Genomic DNA, 12,132 nt, shown 5'->3' on the forward strand with positions numbered 1-12,132 from the left:
AACAGGAGGAACTAAAAAATGCTATGTATTGTTGTTGTTAGTAGCAGTGGCAGCAGCAACATATTTATCACCTCTAAAACAGAAAAAAAAATGTGGGTCCCTCCGCCCCCATAAAAGACCTAGTAAGATTCTAAAATCAATTAGCATACATCATAAGTAGAACCTTTATTGAACCAGTTTGGAAACCTCTGAGATACGCTATATATATTTTACTTTCATTTAAATCTTTAAGAAATTTTAGTGTATATAAAACAAATTTAAAATAATTTATTTCAGCATTTTGAATTTTAAGTAAATATTTTTATCAGAAAAATATATTTTATAATAATATTTGAATTTGGAAAGTTCTTAAAGGTTACTTTTTTAGAGATAATTTTATGCAACTTATGGTGTTTGGATGGTAGAAATTTGCTAAGCAAGCAGATTTATATAATGATTATTCACTGTAATATACTTATTTCTAATGGTTACTATATTAATTCACTCATTCCTTGGACACAACTTGGTCTTTTCTAGGCACTTGGAATATAGCAGTGAACTAAAATAGACATATTCTAATTAAGAGAAGCACATAACCAATGAGATAAATAAATAATAGAAGGTGTAAGTGTCCTGGGGAAAATTAAAATACTTAATTTTGAGTGGTGTTGCTATTTTAGTTTATATATGGCCTTGAAAAGTGACAGTTGAACTATGACCTGAAAGAGTTGAGGGAGTTAGCATTGCAGATATTTAGGGTCAAAGCCGTCCAGATTGAGGTAATAGTGGATACAGAGGTCGTCCTGTGTTAGGAGCAGGCAGGACCTGTTGGAAGAAGAGCAAGGAAGTCAGTGTGGCTGGAGCAGGGCAAGTGGGTCAAGATAGTGAGAAACAAGGTTAGAGTAAGATTGCAGAGGACCTTTGGGGTCATTGTAAGGACTTTGGCTTTTATTCGGAGCAAAATGGGGAGCATTAAAGGTTCTGACCAAAAAAGTGACATGATGTGACTTATATTTGAAGACACATCAAAAGGTTTATTGTCACTGCTTTGTTGCGATAGATTAATGAGGAGAATAGATTAGAATGAGGAAGGATGGATCCTGGGAGACCAGTTATGAGGTTGTTGCAGTAATTTAGGCAGGTGATGATGGTGACTTAGACCAGGGTAGTTTGTGGTGGGGGTGGTGAGATGTCATCTCTGTGAATATATTTTTAAAGTAGAACCAAAAAAAAAAATGTTCTGGTGGAATATATGTGGGATTATGGGAGAAAAAGATTATTCCATGATTTTTGTTCCGACGCAAACTGGGAAGTTGGAGTGTTGTCCTTAACTGCTGCTATGAGTAAGAAAGACTGGATGGCGCAGTGTTAAGGTAAAGGACTGGAACTCAGTCTTGGTCATGTTAAGCTTGAGATGAACAAAATACAAATTCACGGAAGCTTTGGTATATGCTGTGCTTGTAATATTATGATGTGATATTGTGATAGTTTACTTTTGTAGAATAGTGAATCTCCCTTGGGTGGGCCAAGTTGGGCTTGTTGTACATGGAATCTGCTGTAATGTAGGTCAGACTCCTGTATATGGTTAGTGATGTTATTGCCTTTTAGTAGTTACAGGAGCAAGAAGAACAATTTGCAAAAGGAAGTCCATGGCTTCTGAAAATTTACTTGCAAGAAACCATGGAAGATTCCAAATAGTCTTGTCCATTAACCTTAACGTTTTAAATAATTACTAGCGAGAATCGGAGAAACAGGTAAATGAAACTTTATACTTAGAACCTTTTCTCTGAAAAAATACCCCTTCCTTAAAATTTCTCTTTCCTAAGAGTGTTCTAATGATTTCCATATCTCCATATTTTTGGTAGTATTTCCTCTGTGTTGCTTCTGGTTTTACACTTCCGATTCTCTTCAATTTGGATAAAGCATCATTTTCTTTACCACCTCTTTACTGTCATGTAATTATGTTCTGGCTTTTGTTTTTTTTGTAAGATGTCCTCTTTTGGAATAGAGAGTTAGGGAAAGGAGGGAGATAAGGGGGCGGGAGGGAGGGAGTGGAAGAGAGAGAAAGAGAGAGAGAGAGAAACATCGACTTGAGACACATTGATTGGTTGCCTCCCACACATGCCCCGGCAGGGGCCAGGATGAACCTGCAACCGAGGTACATGCCCGTGGGCAGAATTGAACCCCTGACCCTTTGGTTGGGCCAAAACTCTAACTGATGAGCCAAACCGACCTAGTGAATATGCTTTTCATTTTAAATGAAATCTAGGAATATGCTTTCTATTTTAAGAAAAATTGAACTGGCTTAATTTTACTTTAAATTTATTTAAATTATTTTGTAGTTCTATAATTATACATCATAAACTTTAAGTTCTTTTAAATGATGAAAAAGAAAACTGTCAAGTGATAGTACATTTATACTTACTCTATTGAATCTTTAATCAGTTAATATGCAATGGAAAATAATTATTCTAATTAGTATCATCACATTTTGTAATGTGAATAACGATACTCTTTCAACTCATTTTAAGATTTTATTAAACTTATAGTTTTAACTGAAATTTACTTTATTTTTTAGGGAAAAAAAGATTTAGGTGCAAAATACAAAGCCTTTGGGCCCAGTTTGACCAAAGTGCTAGAGTACAGACTAGTGGGGAAATGTGGTAACTGCAGAAATGTTCACGTTCCTTAATCTTGCTGAATATACCTACTGCCTTAAAAGTTGTCTTTTCTTTAAAAACCACTTAGAGACACTTAAACTTAAAACGCAATTGTGAATTAAAATAATACTTCGAGATCCAAATATTTATTATGAATTCCTTATACTGATAATAACCCTATACAATTAAATTCATTTCCATGATTAATTTACTTTGGCACCCACTTTAGTTTTTTGATAAAATTTAATGGAGAACAGGGAGTTTATAAAACATCACATGCTTTGATGAAAAGAAAATAAAACCAACAGTACAAAATATGTGCAGATAACTGGTTACCTTTGATATAATTGCCTGGCTACTGTACACACACCCCTTCATAAACCCGCCCCCCTTCCCTTGGAAGTATGCTTTATTGTATTTAAAAAAAATTATATTTGTATGAAAATTCGCTAATTACTTCTCAGTTAACTAATATGTTTATGTTAAATATACATTAACTTTTCAGTATAATTATGAGTATCAGCAAATATTTTCACTAGTCTAATTAACCTTCATTAGTCACTAGTCTAGCATTCCTAGTTATATATTCTAATCTCCTCCCATGTTTTCTTTTCCCTCTTGTTCATTTGGAAATATTTAAAATATATCGAGACATTTAGAGAATAACACCAACCAGTTATACAAGTCTTAAAACTTTTCCATGTTTTTTAGAGATACAGCAATTATCTTTAATACTTATCATTCCACACTTTATTTATACAGTTTAACTTCATACATATATGCTGCTAAACCATATATAGTATTATATTGCAAGAATTTTTGACTTTATATTATAGAACACACTGTATTTATTTTTCTGAAATTTCTTCAACCATATTTTGAGAATTATCTCAAAATTAAGATTTATCTAAATATCTTTTTTTCATTACTGCTGAATATAATTCTTTTGCATGAATATGCTATAGTTCATTCATTTTCATGTTGATTTAAGTTATCTAAATTGTTTTTCTAAGGGACATAGTACTCAATAAATATACCTGTTCATGTCTTCTTGTGCCTACGTGAGAATTTCTCTAAGGTTTCTGGGTCATAGAATATGTAGGTAGCCATTTCTAGTTTCACTACATATTGTGGAATGGCTCTCCAAACTGGTTGAAAATAATTTACAGTCCTGAGGAGAATATTTGTATTGGTTCCTTTACTTCCTTTCTAATGCTTCGTATTGTCAGACTTAAAATGTTGCCAAACAGATGGGTGTGAATAGTAACTCATTGTTTTAAATTTGCGTTTTATGACTGATGATGTTAAGCACCTTTTTATTTGTTTATTGTCCATTTGGGTTTCTCAGTGGAATTGTATATTCATTCTTTGACCTATTATTCTACTGTGATGTTTGTTTTTTTCTTATTGAAATATGCTAGTTCTGCATATATTCGAAATGCATATTCTTTGTTAATTGTAAACATTGCAATAAAATCTCTCCCAGATTGTGCTTTCTCTTTTTTACTTTGTTTATTCTCTCTTACTATTGTACTGTTTAAATGTTTAAACATCTTGATACAATAGAATTTATCTTTTTATATACTTTGTGCTTTCTGTATTTGAGTTAAGAAATCTTTTGTTTTTCTGACTTAAGAAAATTTGCCTGACATTTGTTCTAAAAGATTCTTAGTTTTGACTTTCATGTTTTAGTGTTTAATACAATTAGTATGGATTTTTTATGTGGTGTGAGGAATGAATCCTCCTCCCTCCCCAGCATGGAAAACCATTTGTCTCAGTTATATTAATTCAACAGTGCATTTTTCTCCACTGATTTGTGATGTTAACACTGACATATGTGAGAGTCTGTATCTAGAACCTTTCTTATGCTCCATGTTTCATTTACCATCTCCCTGCTAATACCACACTATCTTAATTTCTGCTACTTTATAGTAAGTAGAGCAAGTCCACCTCAAATTGTTATTTCTCTTCAGCATTGTCTAGAGTCTTTTCTTATCCTGGCTCTTTCATATTCATTTTAGAATTAGCTTGATAAATGCCACGAAAAACAGTAATAGAGTTCTGATTAAAATCATATTGAACTTTAAAGATTTAATTTGGATAGACTGACATTCTCGTGGTATTTTGTCTTTTCATCCCAAGAGAGTATATCTTTCCACTTATGTTAGTCTTCTTTTAGACTTTTGTATATTATGCTTCTTGGTAACAGATATTTAAAATTTTTAATTAAATATTTGTAGTTGGTTATTAGTGGTGTACAGAAATGCTGTTTATTTCAGCCTATTGATTTATTTACTTTTAAAATTGATTTCAGAGAGAGGAAGACAGGGAGAGGGAGAGAGAATGAGAGATGGAAACATCAATGAGAGAGAAACATCTATTGGCTGCCTCTTGCATGCTCCCTATTGGGGATCGAGCCCGCAATCTGGGCATGTGTCCCTGACCAGGAATTGAATCTGCGACCTCCTGGTGCATGGGACTATGCTCAACCAACTGAGCCACACTGGCCGGGCTAGTCTGTTTATTTTTGATCTACGAAACTCGTCAAGCCCCTTATAACTTTTAATATTTGTAGATTTTTTTGGATTTTCTATCATTATCAAATGGTGTTAAGGATAGACAGTTTTATCTTTTTTCTTGTCTCATGTGGGATATTTACTAATCCAGTGTCTCCAGGACAATGTTGAATAGAAGTGGTGATACAAGGGATTCTTAATTTATTCCTGACTTAATTTTATTTTTCTTTGTTCCTGACCTTGAACAAAAGGCTCTTCCCTTTTATTCTTAAGTATAAAATAGGATATAGAATTTTTGTAGGTACTCTTTATCTGGCTTAAGCCTTGCTTTTCTGTTTCTTGTTTGCTAGATTTTATTTTCACATGAATGAATGAATCTTGCATTTTATGAATGCTTGAATAGTTTTTCTGTACTATTGATATGATCACATTTTTCTATTTTAATCTATTAATGTGGTGAATTATATTAACATATTTTCCAATATTGAACTATTTTTGCATTTGTTGCAATCCTCCCTTTGTCATGATAGGTTTTTTCTCTTGTTCATTTCTTTCTCATATACAGGATGTCCCCCCAAAATGTATACACACTTCAGCAGCTGATAGCTCAATTGATGTTTCTTTCTTTTCAGATTTAACCCCTTGGAATGAATAATTATTCAAAGTGTGTATATTTTTTTGGGGGAGACACTGTATATTTAAAATGTATATTGTCTATGGAGGGCTGAAAATGGCCCCTCAAAAAATATCCATGTCCTAATCCTTGAACCTGTGAGTAATTTTATATGGCAGGAGAAAAAAAAAGCATTCTTGCAGATGTAATTTAATAAGGATCTTAAGATGGGTAGATTATCTGGGTGGGCCCTAACTGTAATTATTTGTATCCTTGTAAGAGGGTGACAGAGGGAGATTTTACACACACACACACACACACACACACACACACACACACGCGCACGCACGCACGCACAGGAGAAGGTGATATGAAGATGTAACATAGAGGAATTTGAAGATGCTTTTCGTGAAGTTTGGATTGATGCTGCCACAAGCCAAGGATCAGAGGTAGCCACCGGAAGCTGATTGCCAGAAGAGGCAAGGAACTGGTTTTCCCTAGAACCCCCTGAAGGAGTGTGGCCCTGTTGACACCTTGGTTTTGGCTCAGGGATACTGAATTCAGATTGGGACTTCTGGTCTCCATAACTGTTAAAGAATACATTTCTGTTGTTTTAAACCACCAGTTTGTGGTAATTTTGTTACTTCAGCCATAGGAAACGAATTCACTGCCTTTTTCTGATTTTGCCATTAAAATCTTTCTAGTTGGGGAACTTTCCTTCCCCCGCGCCTGCCCCAGATTAGTTGAATAAGTTTGAGATTATTTGTTCTCTCAGTGTTTGGTAGGAGTTAAATGTGAAACCATCTAGACTCTTCCCCCCTCCCCCCACTTTTTTTTTTTTTTACGGGAAGAGTTTTTAAAAAGTTTTTGCTGTAGTTTTTTTCTCCTCTCTCCTCTTTACCTTTGAGCGTGTATCCTTTTCTTATGAACTTTTTGTGATCGCCTTCATGCAGTGTCTGGGTTCTCTAATCCAGGACCAGGTCTTCGGTAGTGAGCTGGGATCTTGCCTCCATCTCGATATTGAGTGATATTGCAAATTAATATATTAGTGATATTTTAAATGAATGATCTTGCGCATTCATGGCTGGCTTTGTTCAGTATTGTGTTAGAGGACTGTGTCCCACTTACGCAGACTCACAGCTCTGTGGACTCTGTAGCTGGAGAAAGCTTTCCTACAGTATTTTCCAACCCCTTTTATTAATAAAGAAAGCCCTGGGCATCAGGAAGTGAACTTGACTCCAGATTCTCATTTGACATGGAGCACGTTTAGTTCTGTGATCCTAAAAGAGCTCTGCTCTCTGCCAGTGGTGCCTGCTTTTCCTCCTGGGGACACAGTGGCCCTGAGGCTTATACTCTGCTCATCTTCTTTCATTTTGTTCCTGTTTTAATTTAATTAAATTATTTTTATTTATAAACTATAATTCTGAGTGCAGAAAGAAAAATCTTTCTATACAAGCAATGCCTATTTTAGCAGAAAAAATGTTAAACGTTAAGATTTGTATCATGGCATAAAACAAACTGATATGTAGCGATTAAAAATAGAGTTTGGGAAAGTAGAAAGAGGGGTAAAGATTGAAGTTTATGCAAAGTGGTAGAGCTCACTATAATTTTTTATTCTCTATAATTTTTTTGAGATTTTAAGCGTAAGTTGCAGTTTGTTTTTTTTTTAACTGTGTTGTTGTTTTGATAAATAGTGGTGCTGCTATCTAAAATTTTTAGTACTACTGACTGCATGGTGATACAATAAATGATGGTATTTTCAGCTGAACTGTCTTTCATTTTTATTATAATGTCCTGTCTTTGATTTGATGTTTGGCATCTGAAATTGCCACAGCGTGGGAGATGGACCCATCATATTAAGTGTGTTATGAAGCTGTTGAAATTGCAACTCAATTATGTGCTAGTCTCATTTTTCTAATTTAATTGGTCATTTATTGTAAAGTCATGGAAATTGACACTCAGTGATCTAGGCATCTCAATTCTCTACTTTAGGTTGAAACCAGGCTTTGTTTCTCACTTGATAGCTCTTTTGTGGAGCACATTCCTAAAGGGAGTGACTCCTTCAGTCCTTACGACACTGTTATCTGTTGGCTTTCGAAGGAACTAGCTTACTGCTAACGTGCGATGAACAGCACGCTGAAGTTCAGTCACAGGCAGTAGTGTTCTTTTTTCCAGAAGTTACAGAGATTGTTCATTTTGACTCTCTAAACTGGCTCTGTTCACTCGTTTCTGATATTTCCCTCAGGCCCTCCTACCATCGGTATTTTGTTCTATTTCTTTAGATTACTGGCTTCAGTTAATTTTGCTCTACAGTTGTGAGTACATGAAACAGTTTATTCTTGTATTACTACTTATTAATTATTGTATTGCTCCCCATATGGACAACTATAAACCTCCTTTTGCCCCACTCTGTATTAAAAACTTGGCACTTTTAAACCGATTTCCTTAAGTAACACCAACTTCGGAGGGGATAGGCTATGGTCGCCTTCCCTGAAGACTCGATTCCTGTTCTGACCTCTCCAGCCTCCCATCCCACAACTCCCATTCAGAGCAGAAGAATCGGCCATTTTACCAGAGACCTGAAGCTCTCAGGACTTCTTTCTCTGGGTGTGGATCTGGTCCATATATTACCGACCCTTCCAGGTCAGGGACCCAGACCAGGGTCCTTCTGCCCAGCGCCGTTTGCCCCAGTAGAATGAGGCTGAGTTCGGTAGAGTGGAGCAGAAACCTTATTTTTTGGCCAAGGAGTGGAAAGGGATGATCTCATGCTTCCACAGAACCTTCTCCCCGATGGGGAAGGAGCCTTGGGACCACAGTAGCTAACATGTGGGTCATGAGTATTCCATCTCTTATACTGCTGTATTACTTTGAAAAATTTGGCATATTTATGTCAGTGTACAATACCTTATAATTTTGAATTCTATATGACTTTGTAATTGTAGGGACTAGGCCAGTGATGGCAAACCTATGACACGCGTGTCAGAGGTGACACACGGACTCATTTTTTGGTTGATTTTTCTTTGTTAAATGGCATTTAAATATATAAATTAAATATCAAAAATATAAGTCTTTGTTTTACTATGGCTGCAAATATCAAAAAATGTCTATATGTGACACAGCACCAGAGTGAAGTTAGGGTTTTTCAAAATGCTGACACGCCAAGCTCAAAAGGTTTGCCATCACTGGCCTAGGCATTTTTGATATATATGAGGACAAGCAAAACTAATAGGCTGTAACCATGGTGATTTATAGGCATATAAAATTTCTAAGATATTTTTTACAACACTCATCATAAGATGTATTTGGTGGTTAATTTAACTGGTTAAATAAAGAGTTCCATTAATAAAACTCCTGCTATTTTATTCCCACATAAGTTAAATTTTGTTCTGTTAATACATAATTGACCTCTGATAGGCATTAACTGTTTCATAGCCGGTTAGTGAAAAGTCATCTCATAGCATGTATATGTGCTTGTATTTGTGAGACATAGTTCAGTATCGTCGATTTGTAAGTTAAGTTGCTGTGTGTGTAAGGGTTTCAAGTGAAATTGTCAGTCCCTTGTACTGCTTGGAGTAGATTTAGGCTTCCTAAGCTTTAAAGATTAATAAACTATTAATCCAAGAGCAGGAGGAGACAGGAAAGAAGAAAATAAAGGTAATTGGGTGTTAGGATATGAGGAAAAGAGCACCCAATATGGATAGCCCAGAGCATATGGGAAGAGTAAGTATTAATACGTAGAGAGTCTTTAATGCGAATCATATATCATGCCTTATACTCATTGATTTTACATTACTATCCACTAGGTGTTAACAGGTGAGGAACACAAAACCCATAGCATTTCCAGTTCTTATTCTCATTTTGGACTACACAGGAATCATAGACTTACCTAGTTCACACTGAGGTAAATTGGCCAAGCTGATCATGACCTCCATTGGCCTATCTAGCTACTCTGAGGAACACACTTGTAACGCATTTTACCCTGAGCTGGGAATCTCTGCCCTAACCAGTGGTTCTCTAACTTCATCAAGCATCAGGATTATCTGTAGGATTTGGCAACCCCCCCTCCCAAACCCACAACAAACGAACAAACAAGCAAACCAAAACATATTTCTGGGTCCCACCCCAAATTTCTGATTCAATAGGTTTGCACGTCTAATGAGTTCCCAGGTGACACTGATGCCGCTGTTCCAGGGATATTCTTTGAGAACCTGCTCTAGAAGAGGTTGCGTTACCTGCTTACCTTGTGATAAATCATAAAGCAGCAAAAGGTTGTTTCTGCAGATGATCATGATTGGCTAATTGTCTGCCTCCCAAACTTTCATCATTTCTTTTTCATTGTCAATTACCAGGCAGGAAAAGGTTGTTACTCTTGAATATTGAGTGTTACTTATTCTAGATAAATTCATATCACAGAATCATATAGCATGTATTATCACTGTATCATGAATAGTAATTGTTTAAAATAAGCAGAAAAGTTGAAATCCAAACCTAATTTATTTGAACATTATTTTTTTGCTCTATATTTAATGTACCTTTCACTTTTAAAAAAGATCTGCAGTACCTAAATTTGTCACAAGATGGCATTGAAAGGCTGAAGATTTTGGTTGAAATTTGTGTTTTGAAACCATTAATGGGTTAGATATATTTATATTTCATGTATATTCAAACCAAAAGAAATCTGAACTATGAGGTATTTTTAAAAAAATTTAGCGATATTTTGGTATTTTCCTGTAAAAAACTTTCTTATTTAGTTACAAAAAATAAAATAGTCAAATACACTGACATTATTGATAACTAATTCTTTCAAGAATCTAAGAAACATAAATCGTAATGTAATAGCATCAAATATTTTATTATGTATCCCCCAGAAGGACTTCACATAAATTCAAGTTATTAATTATAGAAGGTCTTACTGTTCTATGATTTATAGGTCTTATTATGCATAAGAAGATATCAATCTTGCCTGCAATGAGCTTTAAGTTTTAGTATGGGAAAAACGAAATGTATATACAATTCAAGAGAGAACAAAATCATAAAAGTGCTTAAATAAAATGTATTATATGGAATTACACAAACAATATGAACTGGAATAATGGGCAATTAAAAATTTTAAATGGTATTTTACAAAAATATCCTTGTATCAGTTGAAAACACTATGTTGAATTTTCCTTTTAATGATCTATATTATCATAATTTATTTAAACCATAAGGAAATTGTTCAGCAATATGGAGAGTTGTGTGAGATTCAGTATTTGACATAAATAAAGCATCAGAGTCACTCATTTGAAATATGAACTCATCTTTTATTTTATGAACATGTGATTTTATTTTTTTCTGATTAATTGAAAAATATTTTTCATAAGAGGGTGAAGATTTTCTGGTCACACAGATGTTATTTATGATATTACTGGATTCCTGGAATCTGAAAAACATAAAAAATCAAAAAAATCAAGTGTAGAATGGTGGTTATCAGGGTATTGAGTTTGGGAGAAAAGGGGATATGCTATAAAACAGTATAGATTTTGAGTGTTGCAAACTGAACAAGTTTTGGAATTCAGTTTTACAACAGTGTGAATGTACTTAACACTGTTGAACTGTGCACCTAAAAAGTGTCCGACTAGAAACTATGAGCAATTAATAGGTTTTTATTGAAGATCAACAATGTTCCTAGCTTTATTTAGCTATTCAGAGCTACTTAAAAGAAATAAAACCTCCTTAGGAAGCCTATATTATAATTGGTGATAGAAGATTAACTTAATATACTAATATAGTAATCTACTGAAAATCCAACATATATTAGGCATTGTGTTAGACACTTATTTTTTATTTTCTTAAATTTATTGGAGTGACATTGGTTAATAAAATTATATAGGTTTTAAGTGTACCATTCTATGATACATCATCTGTATATTTTATATAAATTATTTTTAATCTTCAATCCTCAAAACAACACAGGAGAGTTAGTATTATCATCCTTAGATCCATATTTTATCAGTTAGGAAAGTAACTTTTATCGATATGAATATTTAGTACCTTGTTGAAGTTTGCAAAGTTTCTAATCTTTGATTTGGTATTTAAGCCCAAATCTATGGAGCCTGAAAATCCATTTTCTATGTACTGCACTTTGCTTCTAATTTAAATAAAAAATAAAGAATACAATAAACAACTATTAATTTGTTTGGTATTTCTACTTCCAGTAACCATTATCTATTTTATATAATTACTAGAGGCCCGGTGCACGAAATTCATGCACGGGGTTGGGGGAGGGGGTCCCTCAGCCTAGCCTGCACCCTCTCCAATCCGGGAGGGATCAGGCCTAACCTGCAGTCAGATATCCCTCTTGCAATCCAGGACCTCTGGCTCC

General features: G+C 34.5%; 1 protein-coding gene across 7 annotated transcripts in view; it reads left to right on the forward strand.

Annotated features, from left to right (window-relative positions):
* Nucleotides 1–12,132, forward strand: part of RIMS2 (regulating synaptic membrane exocytosis 2) — a 304,062-nt gene that overhangs the window by 28,369 nt on the left and 263,561 nt on the right. The gene's annotated exons all lie outside the window — the stretch shown is intronic.

Source organism: Myotis brandtii, unplaced genomic scaffold, assembly GCF_000412655.1.
Source record: "Myotis brandtii unplaced genomic scaffold, ASM41265v1 scaffold59, whole genome shotgun sequence".
In the NCBI taxonomy this organism is placed as follows: domain Eukaryota; kingdom Metazoa; phylum Chordata; class Mammalia; order Chiroptera; family Vespertilionidae; genus Myotis; species Myotis brandtii.